The following is a 20,766-nucleotide window of genomic DNA, read 5'->3' on the forward strand; positions in this document are numbered from 1 at the left end:
ATCTCCTATTTTTCCATATGCTCCCCACGGAAGCTTTCAGCCATCTTTCTGATGTCAGTTTTAATCTCTGTGTACTGATGACTCAAATAGTTAGCCAGATCTTCCTTGTCATTAAGCTCTAATACAAAACTTTCAATCACATACTGGAATTTTTTATTTATGTATTTAATGGGATTAACAGAAATGAACTACTATGTATAAAATAGGTAATCAACAAGAATATACTGTATAGCACAGGGAATTATAATTATCTAATAATATCATATAATGGAAAATAATCTGCAAAAACACTGAATCACAATGCTGCATATATGAAGTTAACATAATTTTGTAAATCAAAGATACTGGAGGTCTTTTGAAAGTTGTCCTGACAGCACATAAAAAACTAAAATTGTTATGAATTCACCTTTCTCCTTTGGAAAAAAAATGCTATTACTCAATCTGTGCTCCCAATATCCAGTGATGATATCAAAATCCTCCTAATTATCCAGATTCAAAATTTTAGTTTACTTTGTCTCCCCACTTGCATGCATTTAAAATCCAACTAAATGGCAAGTCTTACTGATTGAACCTCTCTCTACATTATATTTTATAACCATATTCTCTTCCTTCTAATTCCTGATAGTTTCACTCCAGTTTAGATGCTTATTTTAAAGACTGGACTAATACAAAACTTCCTAACATGTTCCTCTGTCTCCAACTCTGGCTCTCTTCAATCCATCTTCCAACTGATATCATATTAATTTTATAACATCTTTGTTGAGGTATTTTCAAACCAAAAAATTCACACGTGTAAAGAGTACAAATCAATGGTTTTTAGTATATCCATAGAATTTTGTAATCATCACCACAATCAGTTTTAGGAAAATTATTACCATTAAAAAAGTCCCTGCACTCCTCAGCCTCATTCTCTAATCCATCTCACATCCAAGCCCTGGACAACCACTAATCTACTTTATGTCTCAATAGTTTTATTATTCTGAATATTTTATACAAATCAGATTATTCGCAAGTGACATCAGGAAGATAGCAGACTAAGGAGATCCCAATACTCACTTCTCCCTACAATAACCACCAAAACAAGGAATAAACAACTACATACCCACTTAATAGCTCTGAGAGAGTTCCACAATACAAAGAATGTGTAACAACCCAGTGAGGCAAAAAAATTGAAGATAGGCAAATAAGTAATTGTAAGAAGTATCTTACCCACATCACTCCAGTCTGGCACAGCTAGGAATCAAGAGGGAATCCCCATGGTTGAAGACAGCAGGAGAATGCCAGCAGCCCTCACTACCAAACTGTCTTTCTTTACACTCACCTTTCAACTGAACTTCTTGGAGTCCACACCTCTCTGCCACCTCTTCAAGAAGGAACCACCAACATTCTGCCACAATTCAAGAAGAAGCTGTAGTTTCTCTGCACTCCATGAAGGAGCAGCATCACCTAAACCTCAAGAAAAGCCTCCCCTTCCTTCCTCCCAAGAGAGAGCCACTGCCTTGCCCCCCAACCCAGGAACCACGGCCAATTGGTCCTTACTCCAAGAAGCTTTAGTTGTCCCACCTCCAGCTCCACAAGGAGTAACTACTGATATGTCACACGAGAGAAGGTATTGTTACTGCTCCACTCTCCTAGAAGAAGCCATCACCACTGCATCCTCCTGAAAAGAAGCTACTGCTACTCCTTGCCCTCCCATATCCATAAAGAACTGCTGCCCTCCTTCCTCCTCCATTTGACAAGGAGCCATCAATGCTGCCTTTGCCAGAAGAAGTCACTGCTGCTCTGCATTACGCCAGAAGAAGTCACAACTGTTCCTTATGACCCCAAGAAAGAGCTGCTTCAACTCCCCAACCAAAGAGACACTGACACTTAGCTCCCCCCAAAAGGATCCATCAACACTCAACCCCTCAAAAATGAGCTGCTGAAGTGCCCTTTCCCAACAGAGACTTCACTTCTGTGTTCTCCCAGGGAAGGAGCCATTGGTGCACTAATACTCCTACACAAGGAGCTGCTGCCACTCAGACTTCCAAAAAGATCCAACTCTACTCTAGCTCCCCTACTCAGAATGAGCCACTGCTGCTCCACTCCCACGAGAATAGCTGCCACTTGCACCCTCTCCCCCAACAGGAGATGATCCTCCGCTGAGACACCACCACCACCACTGCAGCAGTGAGTGGCCCACAGAATTCTGGAGCAAAAGCTATTTCTTTGCATCACAGACACAGCCACATGTGCACCCACATGTTGGACATAGTGCCAAGAGGAATGCTCTCAGTCATAATTCTGCCCCATGAGGGAAAAAGTGAACAGAAAGATCCAAGTAGTGAGAGTGTTAATAGCCATGGAAGGGAGGGCAAATGTCCCAAAGCAGGAGAAGGAAATAAAACTGCAAGTGACAGACTTTTTTTTCCTTTTCTTTTAAAATTCTGTGTTGTCATGATGACACCTTGTTCCACCTGAACTTAACTTTATCTCAAACCTTGAGCTAACCATTGCATTTTTCTCATGGAAATGTCTTCCTTAGGCTATGTTAATGAACTAGGTATTTGCTTGGAAATCTGCCTTTCTTCAAGATTCATGTCAATTGTTTTATGGCCCAGGATGACTCACCTTGTGCCAATGCTACCTCAAAGTGCATGTTGTGGGTGAGGGGCCTGGTGCAACTCTCTCAGTTTTGAGGTGTTTCCTTTCTCTAATTAGAAGCTTGCTAATAGGTATATAACTCCTTGGTAAAAACTAGCAAGGGGGCACTCTTTCTGTCCCTTTTTGATGTCTATGTCAGAAGCTTTATCTATTTATTTTATACTTTAATAAAACTTTATTACACAAAAAGCACTGAGCAATCAAGCCTTATCACTGGCCCTGGATCGAATTCCTCTCCTCTGGAAGCCAAGAATCCTGGCATTGTTCATAGCTCTCCTCAACAACCTTTCAGTAGCCTTTATCACCGAGGACTCCAGTAGTTCTTGTCACTACTGTGGACACCTGGAGACTTAGTTGCTGAAGATCACTGCAGTATTCAGCTGATGGATCTGTATGTAGGCTATACCAGTGTGCCCTCCCCAGAGTCAGAGCCAGTGCTGAACAATCACAGAGCCAAAGCTACCATACTCTACCCAGCTAGCACCCTTGCTTCCAACTGTAGGTGAAGATCTTTCCCAATGGCAGCTAGTTCATAAAGTTTGAAAGAGGTGGTCAGTTTTTCAAAAGTGACAATACCATTGCAAAGCTACAAAAATATGAATAATAAAGGAAATATGACACCACCAAACACCAACAAAGGAACACAGTTTTCCAGTACCCAGCTCCAACACAATGGAGATCTAATATTGCCTGTCCAAAAAATAAATAAATAAATTGTTGTTTTTTAAAATTCAGTGAGCTACAAGAGAACAAAGAGAGACGATTTAACAAAATCAGAAAAGCAACACTTAAACAAAATGATAAGTTCAACAAAAATAATAAAGAATCAAACAAAAACACTGGAGATAAAAAAATATATGTAATGATCAGTTCAGTTCACTTCAGTCACTTAGTGGTGTCTGACTCTTTGCAACCCCATAGACTGCAGCACGCCAGGATTCTCTGTCCATCACCAACTCCCAGAGCCTACTCAAACTCATATCCATCGTGTCGGTGATGCCATCCAAAAATCTCATCCTCTGTCATCACAGTCTCTTCCGGCCTTCAATCTTTTCCAGCATTAGGGTTTTTTCCAATGAGTCAGTTCTTTGTATCAGGTGGCCAAAGTATTGGAGTTTCAGCTTCAGCATCAGTCATTCCAATGAATATTCAGGACTGATTTCCTTTAGGATTAACTGGTTTGAACTCCGTGCTGTCCAAGAGACTCTTCAAAAGTCTTCTCTAAGACCACAGTTCAAAAGCATCAATTCTTCAGTGCTCAGCTTTCTTTATAGTCCAAATCTCACATCCATACATGACTACTGGAAAAACCATAGCTTTGACTAGACGGACCTCTATTGGTAAAATAATGTTGCTGCTTTTTAATATGCTATCTAGGTTGGTCATAACTTATCTTCCAAGGAGCAAGCGTCTTTTAATTTCATGAGTGCAGTCATCATCTGCAGTGATTTTGGATCCCAGAAAATAAAGTCTCTCACTGTTTCCATTATTTCCCCATCAATTTGCATAAAGTGATGGGACAGGATGGCATGATATTTGTTTTCTGAATGTTGAGTTTTAAGCCAACTTTGTCACTCTCCTCTTTCACTTTCATCAAGATGTTCCTTAGTTCTTCATTTTCTGCCATAAGGGTGGTATCATCTGCATATCTGAGGTTATTGATATTTCTCCCGGCAATTTTGATTTCAGCTTCTGCTTCATCCAGACCTGCATTTTGCATGATGTACCCTGCATATAAGTTAAATAAGCAGGGTGACAATATACAGCCTTGATGTACCACTTTCCCGATTTGGAACCAGTCAGTTGTTCCATATCCAGTTCTAACTGTTGTTTCCTGACCTGCGTGTATGGATGTGAGAGTTGGACTATAAGGAAAACTGAGCACCAAAGAATTGATGCTTTTGAACTGTGGTGTTGGATAAGACTCTTGAGAGTCTCTCGGACCGCAAGGAGATCCAACCAGTCCATCCTAAAGGAAATCAGTCCTGAATATTCATTGGAAGGACTGAACCTGAAGCGGAACTCCAATATTTTGGCCACACGATGCAATGAACTGACTCATTTGAAAAGACCCTGATGCTGGGAAAGATTAAAGGCAGGAGAAGGGGATGACAGAGGATGAGATGGTTGAATGGCATCACGACTCAATGGACATGAGTTTGAGTAAACTCCGGGAATTGGTGATGGACAAGGAGGCCTGGCCTGCTGCAGTCCATGGGGTCACAAAGAGTCAGACACCACTGAGCGACTGAACTGAACTGAACTGAGATGAGTGCAATTGTGCAGTATTTTGAGCTTTCTTTGGCATTGCCTTTCTTTGGGATTGGAATGAAAACTGACCTTTTCCAGTCCTGTGGCCACTGCTGAGATTTCCAGATTTGCTGGCATATGGAATGCAGCACTTTAACAGCATCATCTATTAAGATTTGAAATAGCTCAAGTGGAATTCCATGACCTCCACTAGCTTTGTTTGAGTGATGCTTCCTAAGGCCCACTTGAGTTCGCATTCCAGGATTTCTGGCTCTAGGTGAGTGATCACACCACTGTGGTTATTTGGGTCATGAAGATCTTTTTTGTATAGTTCTTCTGTGTATTCTTGCCACCTATTCTTAATATCTTGTGCTTCTGTTAGGTCCATACCATTTCTGTCCCTTATTGTACTCATCTTTGATTGAAATGTTCCCCCGGTATCTCTAATTTTCTTGAAGAGATCTCTAGTCTTTCCCAGTCTATTTTCCTCTATTTCTTTGCACTGATCACTGAGTAAGGCTTTCTTATCTCTCCTTGCTATTCTTTGGAACTCTGCATTCAAATGAGTATATCATTCCTTTTCCCCTTTGCCTTTAGCTTCTCTTCTTTTCTCAGCTATTTGTAAGGCCTCCTCAGACAACCGTTTTGCCTTTTTGAATTTATTTTTCTTGGGGATGGTCTTGATCGCTGCCTCCTGTACAATGTCACAAGCTTCCGTCCATAGTTCTTCAGGCACTCTATCAGATCTAAATCCTTGAATCTATTTGTCACTTCCCCTGTATAATTGTAAAGGATTTATTTAGGTCATACCTGAATGGTCTAAGGGTTGTCCCTACTTTCTTCAATTTAAGTCTGAATTTGGCAATAAGGAGTTCATGCTTTTGAACTTTTGTTTTACTGAGCCACAGTCAGCTCCTGGTCTTGTTTTTGCTGACTGTATAGAACTTCTCCATCTTTGGCTACAAAGAATATAATCAATCTGATTTTGTTATTGACCATCTGATGATGTCCATGTGTAGAGTCGTCTCTTGTGTTGTTGGAAGAGGGTGTTTGCTATGACCAGTGCATTCTCTTGGCAAAACTCTGTTAGCCTTTGACCTACTTCATTTTGTACTCCAAGGGCAAATTTGCCTGTTACTCCAGGTAGCTCTTGACTTCCTACTTTTGCATCCCAGTTACCTATAATGAAGAGGACATCTTTTTTGGGTGTCAGTTCTAGAAGGTTTTGTAGGTCTTCATAGATCCATTTGACTTCAGCTTCTTGAGCATACTGGTTGGGGCATAGATTTGGATTACTCTGATATTGAATGGTTTGCCTTGGAAACGAACAGAGATCATTCTGTCGTTTTTGAGGTTGCATCCAAGTACTGCATTTTGGACTCTTTTATTGGCTTTGATGGCTACTCAATTTCTTCTAAGGGATTCTTCACCACAGTAGTAGATATAATGGTCATCTGAGTTAATTTCACCCATTCTGGTCCATTTTAGTTTGCTGATTCCTAAAATGGCAAAGTTCACTCTTGCCATTTCCTGTTTGACCACTTCCAATTGTCCTTGATTCATGGACATAACATTTCATGTTCCTATGCAATATTGCTCTTTACAGAATCGGACTTTACTTCCATCACCCGTCTCATCCACAACTCAGTGTTGTTTTTGCTTTGGCTCGGTCTCTTCATTCTTTCTGAAGTTATTTCTCCACTCTTCTCCAGTAGCATATTGGGCACCTATTGACCTGGGGAGCTCATCTTTCAGGGTCGTATCTTTTTGCTTTTTCATACTGTTCATGGGGTTCTCAAGGCAAGAATACTGAAGTGGTTTGCTGCTGCCTTCTCCAGTGGACCACGTTTTTGTCAGAACACTCCACCACGATCTGTCCATCTTGGGTGGCACTACATGACATGACTCATCATTTCATTGAGTTGGACAAGGCCATGATACATGTCATCAGTTTGGTTAGTTTTCTGTGATTGTGGTTTTCATTCTATCTGCCCTCTGATGGATAAGGATAAGAGGCTTATGGAAGCTTCCTGATTTGAGAGACTGATTGAGGGGGAAACTGGGTCTTGTTCTGATGGGCGGGACCATGTTCAGTAAATCTTTAATCCAATTTTCTGTTGATTCTTAGGGCTGTGTTCCCTCCCTGTGGCTTGACCTGAGGCCAAACTGTGGCGTAGGTAATGAAGATAATGGTGACCTCCTTCAAAAGTTCCCATGCACACACTGCTGCACTTGGTGCCCCCAACCCTAAAGCAGGCCATTGCCGACCCACACCTCCACTGGACACTCCTGGAAACTCAAAGGCATGTCTGGGTCAGGCTCTTGTGAGGTTTCTGCTCCTTTCTCCTGGGTCCTGGTGTGCCAAGGTTTTTTTGTGCCCTCCAAGAGTCTGTTTCCCCAGTCTTGTATAAGCTCTGGCATTTCTATGTTGGGTTAATGGCAACCTCCTCCAAGAGGGCTTATTCCATACCCAGGTCTGCTGCACCCAGAGCCTCTGACCCTGCAGCAGGCCACTGCTGACCCGTACCTCCACAGGAGACACTCAGACACAGTTCTGGCTCAGTCTATGTGGGTTGGGCATGTGTTTTGTGTCCTTCCCTGGTCTGAGCAGCTCAGGAGACCAGGTGCTTGGTAAGCACACTCTCCCAGGTGGGCCATGCATCTTAATTACCTCCCAGGTCCCGGCTGCTCGGTTTCCCAGGTGCATCGAGGGAGCACTGTCTCAGGTGTGCTGTATGTCTCTTCTGGAGACCTGATCTCAGGCTGCGACCCTCCTGGTGGATGTCAACAATACAGTATCTCAGGAAGACGTGGTTAGCAGCTGGGAGCCTGCTCACAGTTCAGTGGAAGATGCAGCAGCTCCTTGCCTTACAGCTCTGGCTGTGGCAAGCCTGCCTCTCTGCCTCTGGGCGGGGGTGGGTGAGGAGGGGCTGGTTACCAGCTGCTAGCTCTCCTTTGGTATTCACTCAACCCTTTGTTCTGTGAGCAGGCCAAGCTGCGCTTTAGGTTGTTTGGTTAGAGCTTTTCGCAGAAAAGTTCTTTTTTCTACAGTTGTGGTTAGGTGTGTATTCTGTGGGGGGTTTTGTTCTGTTTTTTCTCCCAGTTATGTTGCTTTCTGAGATTCCAAAACTCCATACAGACCCCCTGTGAGAGGGTTTCCTACTGTGTGGAAACTTCTCCTCCTTCACGACTTCCTCCCCAGGACAGGTCTCCATCCCTAACTCTTATGTCTATCTTTTTGTCTTATTTATTTTGTCCTACCTCCTTTTGAAGATAATGGGCTGCCTTTCTGGGTGTCCAGTGTCCTCTGCCAGTGTTCAGAAGTTGTTTTCTGGAAGTTGCTCAGCATTCAAATGATCTTTTGATGAATTTGTAGGGGAGAAAGTGTATGATAGGAAAAGGGAAAAGAGAGATTGATCAAGCAGAAGAGAGAACCTGTGAACTTGAAGATAATTCATTAGAAATTATCTAGTTACAAGAAGAAAAAAAAAGAAAGGAAGAAGCAAAATGAGTAAAGTAAGGCTATGGGATTTATGGGATACCATAAAGACAATTGACATGCATTATGGGAGTTACAAGAGGAGAAGAGAGAGAAAGAGGGGCAGAAAGCCTATTTAAAGGAATGATGGCTGAAAACTTCCCAAATTCTGAAAATGAAACAGACATCCAGATTCATGAAACTCATGTGGGCTCACTTAGTCGTGTCCAACTCTTATGACTGGATGGATTGTAGCCCACCAGGCTCCTTTGTCCATGGGATTTTATAGGCAAGAATACTGGGGTGGGTTTCCATTTCCTCCTCCAGAGGATCTTCCCAACGCATGTCTTCTGTTTTAGCAGGCAGATTATTTACCACTGAGTCACCTGGGAAGCTCCTCATGAAACTCAACATTTCTCAAATAAGATCATCCCAAAGAAGACTGCACTTAGATATAAACAAAATTTCAAAAGTTAAATACACAGAGAGAATTTTGAAAGCAGCAAGAAAAGCAGTTCACATATAGGGGGGCCCTCATAAGACTAAAGAGGATTTTTCAACAGAAACCAAGCAGGCTAGGAAAGAGTGGGATGTTATACTTAAAGTATTGGAAGAAAAAAATTCAGTCAGGAATTTATAAAAATTATAAAATTACACATTAAAAATGAAGAAAACAAAATAAAATCTTTCCAAGACCAAAAACAAAAAACTGAGTAAATTGATCACTACTAGGTATGCCAATTAAAATAAATTAATTTTAAAAAGATGACTATAATATAGCAGACAAAATAGATTTTAAGTCTAAAACTGTCTCTAGAAACAAATGTCACTATATAATGATAAATGGGTCAATTCAAAAAGAAGATTTAGCAATGTTAAATATAGGCATACTCAACATCAGAGTACCTAAATATATAAAGCAAATGCTGACAGCTCTGAAGGCAAAAATTGGCAGCAAAACAATAATAGTAAAGTGTTTCAATATCCTAGTTAAAATAATAGATATGACATCTAAACAGAAAGTCAATAAAGAAACATCTAACTTGAAAAATACCATACACCAAATGATCCTAACAGTGATACACATGAGATTTAATCACTTATCATGAATTTCCAAACATAGATAATCCCAGAGCTAGAAGGCTTCATGTGTGAATTCTATCAAACACTCAAAGAAGAATTAATGACAATACTTCTTTAAATTCTTTCCAAAAAGAGAATAAATGCTTAGAGACTCATTTTATGAAATCAGCCCTACAATGATAGCAAAACCAAAGACATAACTACAAGGAAAGAAAACTACAGGCCAATATCCCTAATAAATACAGATGCAAAATCATCAATAAAATACTAGCAAGTTAAATTCAATAGCACGTTAAAAGGATCGTACGCTGTAAATCAGTGGTATTTATCCCTGGTATGCTAAGATAGGTAGATACATGCAAATATATTAATGAAATGCACCACACATTAAACAAAAAGAAAAAATACATGACCATCTCAATGTATACAGAAAAAAACATTAAAAATTAACATTCCATTCATGATTGAAATACTTAAAATATAGGTATAGAAGGAATTTGTCTCAGCACAATAACAGCCATTTATGAAAAGCCCACAGTTAGCATCACAGTCAATGGAGAAAAATTGAAAACTTTCCTTCTAAGAGTCAGTAAAGGAAAGGATGTTGACTCTTGTTACTTCCATTCGACATAGTACTGGAAGCCTTTAACCAGAACAATCAGATAAGAAAAATATTTTTTTAAGACATCCAAATCAGAAAGGAGAAATGAAATTAATCTGTTTATAAATGAAATAATTTTATACTGCAAAAACTCTAAAGACTCAACAAAAACTATAGAATTAATAAACACATTTAGCAAATAGGTAGGATAAAAACATAATAACACCAAATGAAACAACCGACAAAGGATTAATTTCCAAAAAATGCAAGCAGCTCATGCAACACAATTCCAGAAAAACAAGTAATATATTCAAGAAATGGGCAAAAGACCTGAATAGACATTTCTCCATAGAAGACATACAAAAGGCCAACAAAGACATGAAAAGATATTCAATGTTGCTCATTTTTAGAGAAATGAAAATCAAAGGTACAAAAAGCTATCACCTCACATGGGTCAGAGTGTCCATCATCAAAAATCTCCAAACTATAAATGCTGGAGAAGATGTGGAGAAAAGGGAACACTCATACACTGTTGGTGGGAATGTGAATTGAAGCAGCCACTATGGAAGACAGTATAGAGATTCTTAAAACAAAAACAAGGAATAAAACTATCGTTTGACTCAACAATTCCACTGCTTGGCATATACCCTGAGAAAATCATAATTGAAAAATACATATGTACCCCAATATTCATTGCAGCACTGTTACAATAGCTAGAATACAGAAGCAACATAAATGTCCATCGACAGACGAAAGGATAAAGAAGCTGTGATACATATATACAATGGAATGTTATGCAGCCATAAAAATGAAGACATTTGATTCAGTGCTAATGAAGTAGATGAACCTAGAGCCTATCATGCAGAGTGAAGTAAGTCAGAAAGAGAAAAACAAATATCATATTTTAATGCATACATATGGAATCTAGAAAGATGGCACTGATGAACCTATTTGTGGAGCAGCAATGCAGATGCAGACATAGAGAACAGACTTGTGGACACAGCAGGGCCAGGGAAGGAGAGGTTGGAATGAACAGAGATGGAAACATATACTGTACTATGTTTAAAATGGATAGCCAGTGGGAATTTGCTATATAACTCAGGGAACTCAAGGAGGCTCTGTGAACACCTAGAGGGAGAGGATGGGGTGGGACGGAGTTTTAAGAGTGAGGGGATATGTGTACACCTATGGCTGATTCACAATGATTTATGGTATAAACAAACACAATATTATACAGTAATTATCCTTCAATTAAAAATAAATAAATGTTTAAAAATGCAAATATCACCTTACTGTATGATTCAACAACCCCATATCTATGTGTCTGCCATAGAGAAATGAGAAATATGTTCATATGGAAGCTTCTACACAAATACTCATAGCAATTTTATTTATAAGAATCCAAACTGGTTACAGCCCAAATACTCTTTAACAGCAAATGGTTGAACAAAATGCGGTTCCCTATAGATGATAGATAGATTGATGATAAATAGAGAGATACATAAGAAATATCCTGACATAGATAAATTATAGAATAGGGGACAGATTAGTGGTTTCCTGGGAGGATGGGGTTGAGGGGACGATTGTAACTGTCTTGACACCTAATTACGATAGTGGTTCAGATCTGTTAAGTTCAGTTCTGTCGCTCAGTCGAGTCCGACTCTTTATGACCCCATGAATCGCAGCACGCCAGGCCTCCCTGTCCATCACCAACTCCCGGAGTCTACACAAACCCATGTCCATCTAGTCGGTGATGCCATCCAGCCATCTCATCCTCTGTCGTCCCCTTCTCCTCCTGCCCCCAATCCTTCCCAGCATCAGGGTCTTTTGCAATGAGTCAACTCTTCGCATGAGGTGGCCAAAGTATTGGAGTTTCAGCTTCAACATCAGTCCTTACAATGAACAACCAGGACTGATCTCCCCTAGGATGGACTGGTTGGATCTCTTTGCAGTCCAAGGGACTCTCAAGAGTCTTCTCCAGCACCACAGTTCAAAAGCATCAATCCTTCAGCGCTCAGCTTTCTTCACAGTCCAACTCTCACATCTGTACATGACTACTGGAAAAAACATAGCCTTGACTAGATGGACCTTTGTTGGCAAAGTAATGTCTCTGCTTTTAAATATGCTATCTAGGTTGGTCGTAACTTTCCTTCCAAGGAGTAAGCGTCTTTTAATTCCATGGCTGCAATCACCATCTGCAGTGATTTTGGAATCCAAAAAAATAAAGTCTGACACTGTTTCCACTGTTTCCCTATCTATTTGCCATGAAGTGATGGGACCGGATGCCATGACCTTAGTTTTCTGAATGTTGAGCTTTAAGCCAACTTTTTCACTCTCCTCTCTCACTTTCATCAAGAGGCTCTTTAGTTCTTCTTCACTTTCTGCCATAAGGGTGGTGTCATCTGCATATCTGAGGTTATTGATATTTCTCCCGACAATCTTAATTCCAGCTTGTGTTTCTTCCAGCCCAGCATTTCTCATGATGTACTCTGCATATAAGTTAAGTAAGCAGGGTGACAATATACAGCCTTGGCGTAATCCTTTTCCTATTTGGAACCAGTCTGTTGTTCCATGTCCAGTTCTAACTGTTGCTTCCTCACCTGCATACAGGTTTCTCAAGAGACAAGTCAGATGATCTGATATTCCCTTCTCTTTAAGAATTTTCCACAGTTTATTGTGATCCACACAGTCAAAGGCTTTGGCATAGTCAATAAAGTAGAAATAGATGTATTTCAGGAGCTCTCTTGCTTTTTCAATGATCCGTCGGATGTTGGCAATTTGACCTCTGGTTCTTCTGCTTTTTCTAAAACCAGCTGGAACATCTGGAAGTTCACAGTTCACATATTGTTGAAGCCTGACTTGGAGAATTTTGATGATTATTTTACTAGTGTGTGAGATGAGTGCATTTGTGCGGTAGTTCGAGCATTCTTTGGCATTGCCTTTCTTTGGGATTTGAATGAAAACTGACCTACTCCAGTCCTGTGGCCACTGCTGAGTTTTCCAGATTTGCTGGCACATCGAGTGCAGCATTTTCACAGCATCATCTTTCAGGATTTGAAATCGCTCAACTGGACTTCCATCACCTCCGATAGCTTTGTTCGTAGTGATGTTTTCTAAGGTCCACTTGACTTCACATTCCAGGATGTCTGGCTCTAGGTGAGTGATCATACCATCGTGACTATCTGGGTCGTGGATATCTTTTTGTACAGTTTTTCTGTGTATTCTTGCCACCTCTTCTTAATATCTTCTGCTTCTGTAAGGTCCATACCATTTCTGTCCTTTATCGAGCACATCTTTGCATGAAATATTCCCTTGGCATCTCTAACTTTCGTGAAGAGACCTCTAGTCTTTCCCATTCTGTTGTTTTCCTCTATTTCTTTGCATTGATTTCTGAGGAAGGCTTTCTTGTCTCTCCTTGCTATTCTTTGGAACTCTGCATTCAGATGGGAATATCTTTCCTTTTCTCCTTTGCTTTTCACTTCTGTTCTCAGGTATTTGTAAGGCCTCCTCAGAGAGCCATTTTGCTTTTCTGCATTTCTTTTCCATGAGGATGGTCTTAATCCCTGTCTCCTGTACAATGTCATGAACCTCTGTCCATAGTTCATCAGGCACTTTGTCTATCAGATCTAGTCCCTTAAATCTATCTGTCACTACCACTGTATAATCATAAGGGATTTGATTTAGATCATACCTGAATGGTCTAGTGGCTTTCCATACTTTTTTCAATTTAAGTCTGAATTTGGCAATAAGGAGTTCATGATCTGAGCCACAGTCAGCTCCCGGTCTTGTTTTTGCTGACTGTATAGAACTTCTCCATCTTTGGCTGCAAAGAATATAATCAATCTGATTTTGATGTTGACCATGTGGTGATGTCCATGTGTAGAGTCTTCTCTTGTGTTGTTGGAAGAGGGTGTATGCTATTACCAGTACATTCTCTTGGCAAAACTCTATTAGCCTTTGCCCTGCTTCATTCTGTACTCCAAGGCCAAATTTGCCTGTTACTCCAGGTGTTTCCTGACTTCCTACTTTTGCATTCAAGTCCCCTATAATGAAAAGGACATCTTTTGGGGGTGTTAGTTCTAAAAAGTCTTATAGGTCTTCATAGAACCGTTCAACTTCAGCTTCTTCAGCGTTACTGGCCGGGGTATAGACTTGAATTACCATGATATTGAATGGTTTGCCTTGGAAATGAACAGAAATCATTCTTTCATTTTTGAGATTGCATCCAAGTACTGCATTTTGGACTCTTTTGTTGACCATGATGGCTACTCCATTTCTTCTCAGGGATTCCTGCTCACAGTAGTAGATTTAATGGTCATCTGAGTTAAATTCACCCATTCCAGTCCATCTTAGTTCCCTGATTCCTAGAATGTCGACGTTCACTCTTGCCATCTCCTGTTTGACCACTTCCAATTTGCCTTGACTCATGGACCTAACATTCCAGGTTCCTATGCAATATTGCTCTTTATAGCATCGTACTTTGCTTCTATCACCAGTCACATCCACAGCTGGATATTGTTTTTGTTTTGGCTCCATCCCATCATTCTTTCTGGAGTTATTTCTCCACTGATCTCCAGTGGCATATTGGGCACCTATTGACCTGGGGAGTTCATCTTTCAGTGTCCTATCTTTTTGCCTTTTCATGCTGCTCATGGGGTTCTCAAGGCAAGAATGTGGTTACACTAGTTTATATATGTGTTAAAATTCATACAAATATATGTCCAAAAAAGTCAATGTTACTATAGGATAAAAAACCACTACAAGAGTTCAGTGGTATTGATCACTGGAGGAGGTATTGTTAGAAATTTGAGGCTTGAATTGAATCTTAAGAAATAAGAAGGGCAAAGAGTCATAAGGAAAGCATTCACTTTTCACTCATCAGTTCAGTTCAGTTCAGTCGCTCAGTCATGTCCGACTCTTTGCGACCCCATGAATTGCAGCACGCCAGGCCTCTCTGTCCATCACCAACTCCCGGAGTCTACCCAAACCCATGTCCATTGAGTCAGTGATGTCATCCAACCATCTCATCCTCTGTCGTCCCCTTCTCCTCCTGCCCCCAATCCTACCCAGCATTAGGGTCTTTTCCAATGAGTCAACTCTTCGCATGAGGTGGCCAAATTATTGGAGTTTCAGCTTCAACATCAGTCTTTCCAATGAACACCCAGGACTGATCTCCTTTAGGATGGACTGTTTGGATCTCCTTGCAGTCCAAGGGACTCTTGAGAGTCTTCTCCAACACCACAGTTCACAAGCATCAATTCTGCAGTGCTCAGCTTTCTTCACCGTCCAACTCTCACATCCATACATGACCACTGGAAAAACCATAGCCTTGACTAGACGGACTTTTGTTGGCAAAGTAATGTCTCTGCTTTTAAATATGCTATCTAGGTTGGCCATAACCTTCCTTCCAAGGAGTAAGCGTCTTTTAATTTCATACAGCTAACAAATTTTATTGAACCAATACTACATGCTGAGTGTTTGGAATAGAATAGTAAGTAAAACATCATGATCCGTTTCTTTCAATCTAGTGAGGGAGGGAAATAATGTATAAATAAATAAGCAAAAACATCTGGAATCACAAACTGAGGTAACTGCTATGACCTTATGAAGAGTCCTATTCTCCTCCACCTTATTTCATCCTAACTGTATCCTCTTCCCTGTCTAGCCTGAATTCCCTATCACTGTGGTCAGCACTTGAATTATTCTTTTACAAATATTTTGAACTCTCATGTTATTTGCCTACTTTGTTCAACACACTGCATATACTGCCCCAGTGCCACTCTCACTCATAATACATCGCCCTAAATCATGTAATCACTGGACCAGTAGCATCTTAAATTACCTAAGAACTTGTTAAAAGTGCAAATTATTGGAACTCTTTCCACACCTACCAAACCAGCAACTATAGGAGTGGGCTCAGCAATTTATGATTTAATAAGGTTTGCAGGTGATTAAAGTTTGAGTACCACTGATCTCCCTAAATCTATCTTATAATTTGCTTCCTCTGATCTGAGACCAGGGATTGCTAGACAGAGCTGAAGGAAATTGAACAATCCTGTGTATGGATGACTCTTCAAATTTACAGTTTCCTGTCTCAGCTGTGTCCTCAGTGTTGCCTGGTAGTAATTTTGCTTGTTCTTCATAGCTCCATACCCCTTTCCCTTGGTGAAAATTCCAAACTATCACCACACTCCTTAAGCCCCATCTGTTCCTTGTGTTCTCACTCTTGATAGCTGGCTTCAACTCTGATTCCACAGAATAATAACAATATTTGCAAACACTTGTGTAAAACTTACAATCCTGTAACTTATTTAATTCTCACAAGCTCTTAAAAGATAGAGTTTTAATAATAATAGTATCAGTGGCAGTAATAGTAATAATAGATGAAATAACTGAGGCTTAAAGATGTTTAAGACTTCCCAAAGTTCATGCATCATAGCTGAAATTTGAATCTATGCAGTTTGGAGAATCCCATGAACAGAGAAGCCTGGCAGGCTAAAGCCCATGGGGTCACAAAGAGAAGGACTGAGCAGGCAGGCAGGCAGTCTAGCTCCAGAATCCCTGCTCTTACAACCCAACAGCCTATGAATGCTCTCACCCCTCATATTCTCACTCCCCATCCCACCAACATATCAATATTCATATCCACCAAGCTCTCCATCCTCAAAGGACCTGAGCATCCTCATAGCAGCCTATTCCTACTCAAGGCTAATAATTCCATGACAGCTCTTAGTCCCATTCTCTCCCATTTCTTCCTAGACTCAGACTCCTCTCCTTCCTGAATCTTCAACCTCTTCTCTACTGGTTCATTCTCATATATGAATTAAGCTCAAATCTCTCTGTTTCTTTCCCCCATTACCCTCAAGCCACTACCTTCCCCACACTTTTCTTCAAAGCTAAACTTTTTGAAAGTTTTGTCATCATTTAGTATCTCCACTTCCTGACTTCCTAATTCAGTCCTTAGTCCTCCACAATCTGGCTTCTACTACTTTTATCACTCCATCATAATTGCTCTGGTTATGATCCCTGTTATGGATTGATGGGTTGATTTATGTGCCCCCAATTCATATAATTCATATAAAAAAGTCCAAATCTCCAGTACCACAAAATGTGATCTTATTTGGAAATAAAGTATCTTCAGAGGTCATTAAATTTAAATGAGGTCATTAGTGTTGGCCCTAATCCACCGGTATTGCTGATCCTGTTCATGATGACAATTATCTTGCTTTTTTCACTATTTGCTGAACTCAGGGTAGGCAAGGTGTAAGCTAAGAGGTTGGAAGGAGATGCAAAGAGATGTAGGAACTGCAGATACATTTATTCTCTCCTGGTTGGTGCAGCAGCCTTAGCAGTAGCCATAGTATAACCTAACACAACACAACTTCTCTCCTGGCTAACACAGCAGCCATAACAGCATTCTCTCCTGGCTGATGCAGCAGTTATAGCAGTGATATATATATATATACATGCTATATTCTCTCCTCTCATGGCTGACCCAATGGACACAGCCATGATGCAGCAGTAAATGTGTTGCTTTCCTAGGTGGAGCTCACACAGGTGTGCAGCACAAAGAAATCCATGACCAAGTGACTACCTTGTGATGTGCATGTGCAGTGTTATAAATGAGCTCAGCTGCTACATAATCATTGTTTACAAAACATGGGGTGAGAGAGCCTGAACACAGCATCTTGGCTAATTCGCTCTCTGCCTACATCACTGTAACTTGTGTCCTAATAAAACGGGGAAATCTGGCCACAGAGACACATAGAGGAAAGATTATGTGAAAAGACCTACGAAGATGATGGTCATCTATAAACCAAGGAGAAAAGCCTGGAACAGAGTCTTTCTTCACAGTCCTCAGAAAGAACCAGCCCTACTGACACATTTTTTTTTTAGCCTTCAAGCTAAAGAAATGTGAGAAAATTAATTTCTATTGTTTCAGTCATCCAGCTTATGGTATTTCATTATGACAGCCCTAGAAAATGAATATAACTTCTAACAACATCCATACTATCAAAGCCAAAATACTTTAGAACTCTTATGTGTTTTTCCTGACCTTGTGCCTCATGTTTTCAAAGATTAAGCCAAATTAATATGCTAACATACTATCACTCAAAAATAATCAAATGTCTGACACTCTGATGGTGTTCCGACCAGCTGCTCAGGAAGTTCCTCACTTAGCACTTGATTCCCTTCTATTCCAGTCCAGGAATCTTTCTTCACCTCTCATACTCCTGTTTCCCACTGCAGCTTTGGTCCTGCACTCTGGAAGTCAATTTTGACAGCTGAACAAATATAACTTGAAATGTCTGAGCCCTCTCATATTCACTGAGGGCTCCAAAATTGGCCTCATGCCCTATTTTGCTGTGAAGTACTTGTTTCTTTAACACGCTTCAAGCTAGGAAGTTAATCATATGAAGTTTGTGAATTTTCTACTGTAATGTAAAGCATTACTTTTTCCATCAAGGAAAAGTAGTTAAAACCTGGAAGCCAATGAGACACTGTGGGTCAGGCTGTATTACAGTAATCGATATAGCTGTGCTTTGCTCACAGATTTTAAAAAATGATGGAAACTCTTTGAAACATGAGAGGTTAATTAAAGAAAGTAATTCCCTCCGGCACATCTCACACTGGATTACCCTCAATAAGAATTTCCTCCATGTATATTATCATATGTGAAACAGAACACCATTCCATGTTCGATGCATGAGACAAATGCTCAGGGCTGGGGCAATGGGATGACCCAGAGGGATGGGATGGGGAGGGAGGTGGGAGGGGGGTCCAGGAAGGGGAACACATGTAAACCCATGGCTGATTCATGTCAATGTATGGCAAAAACTACTACAATATTGTAAAGTAATTAGCCCCAATTAAAATAAATAAATTTATTAAAAAAAACAGCATGAGGGAACTTTATGATGGCACAGTTCTGTATCTTGACTGTGGTACTAATCTTATGAATCTACACTTATGAAAGGATTGTATGAAAGTAACTATACACACAACCAAATTTGTTGTTTAGTCCCTAATTCACGTCTGACTCTTTTGTGACCCCCATGGACTGCGGCCCTCCAGGCTCCTCTGTTCACAGGACTTCCCAGGCATGAATACTGGACTAGGTTGCCATCTCCTTCTCCAGGGGATCTTTTCGACCCAGGGATTGAACTGAAATCTCCTGCTTGGTAGGTGGATTCTTTACCACTGTGCCACCTGGGAAGCCCCACACACACTCAAATAAGTATATGTAAAACTGGTGAATCAAACCTATAGATTGTACTAATATCAATTTCATGGTTGTGGTACTCTACATAAGATGTTACTATTGGGGGAAACTTGGGGAAAGACTATACGGGATCTCTGTGTTATTTTATACAACAATATGAATTATCTCAAAATTATGTCAAAATTAAAGGTTTTTCAAAGTATGAAAAAAAAAAGAATTTCCTCCATACCTCTTCTAATTTTAGCTTCTCACAACAAATTCCAAAGATGGCCTATGTGGCTGACCACCTAGATGAAGTCTTCCTGGCTGTGTGAGAGTGGGAGATGGGGATGAAGACAGAATTCAGACATTATTATTACCTGCCACAGCATTTGACACCTTAGACCATTTCTTCCTTAAAATTTTATTTGACATCTACATGCCACTCCCTCCTGTTTTACTCACCAATCTGATGCTCCCTTTTGGTTTCTTTCATTAGTCTATTTTTGTCTACACATCTCTTTTTTCATTCTAGAATAGAAGTAATCAATAGCTGTATTTCTGTTTGGCCAAGTAATATATATATACATAAAGTATGTATAAATGCATAGCAAAATATCTAGAAGGAAATACACAATATTAATAAGATGAGTTGCCTTTGGGAAGAGAGTTAAGAGTAGATCCAGGGGAACTTATGTGTACTATTTGAGTATAATGAAAATGAACTCATTATAAAATAACTATCATCCAGTTAAAAATAAAATGAGAAAAATATTATTACTTTTACGATTAAAAATCCATTTAAATATATATATATATACATATATATATATAACGTGCTCAATGCTGAATGTTTAGCAAACTATGAAAAGGATAAAAAATAAAGACATTAATGTCTTATGCATATTATATATATGCAGTATATATATAGATGCAATATGTAAATATCACTACTTTCTTATATTTAAGTGCATTTTCTTTCACTGTTTATGAATACATGTAGATAGGTAGGTACATGTATACATAAACATATTTTATTGTATAATAAAATTAGAATCAAAGTTTCTAATATAGTATTGGAGCATGTCTTTTTTCATTTAACTTCATATCATCAGCACTTTCCAAAGTTATTAACACACTACAAAAACATACTTTAATGGCTATGTAAATTCTACATATTATGGATTTGCTATAATTAATATAACAGATCTCCTCTTGTTGGACATTTAGATTGTATACATTTTTTTCTAATGATGCAGAATGGTTATACCATTTAAAACCCCCAAGGGTAGTATATATTACACTGTTTTCTTGGTAACACAAATAAATATAACTAAAACAATTTTTGAGAATTTGAAAATCAAAAATAAAACACCAAGATACAAATAATAAAAAACAGGAAAAAAGAGGAAGATTGATCTCCCTTGAAATTCATTATCTAAAACCACAGATGGGCCCTTGTATACTGTTCAACACTTTTATTCTGTATTTCAAAAAAGCTTGTTTTTC

The 20,766-nt window shown here is 39.6% G+C and overlaps 1 protein-coding gene across 20 annotated transcripts in view; it reads right to left on the reverse strand.

Annotated features, from left to right (window-relative positions):
• The window catches only part of HEPH (hephaestin), a 118,085-nt gene that overhangs the window by 13,099 nt on the left and 84,220 nt on the right, over window positions 1-20,766 (reverse strand). The window lies entirely within an intron of this gene.

This window comes from Giraffa tippelskirchi, chromosome X, assembly GCF_054371585.1.
Source record: "Giraffa tippelskirchi isolate mGirTip1 chromosome X, T2T-mGirTip1v1.2.pri, whole genome shotgun sequence".
Lineage (NCBI taxonomy): Eukaryota > Metazoa > Chordata > Mammalia > Artiodactyla > Giraffidae > Giraffa > Giraffa tippelskirchi.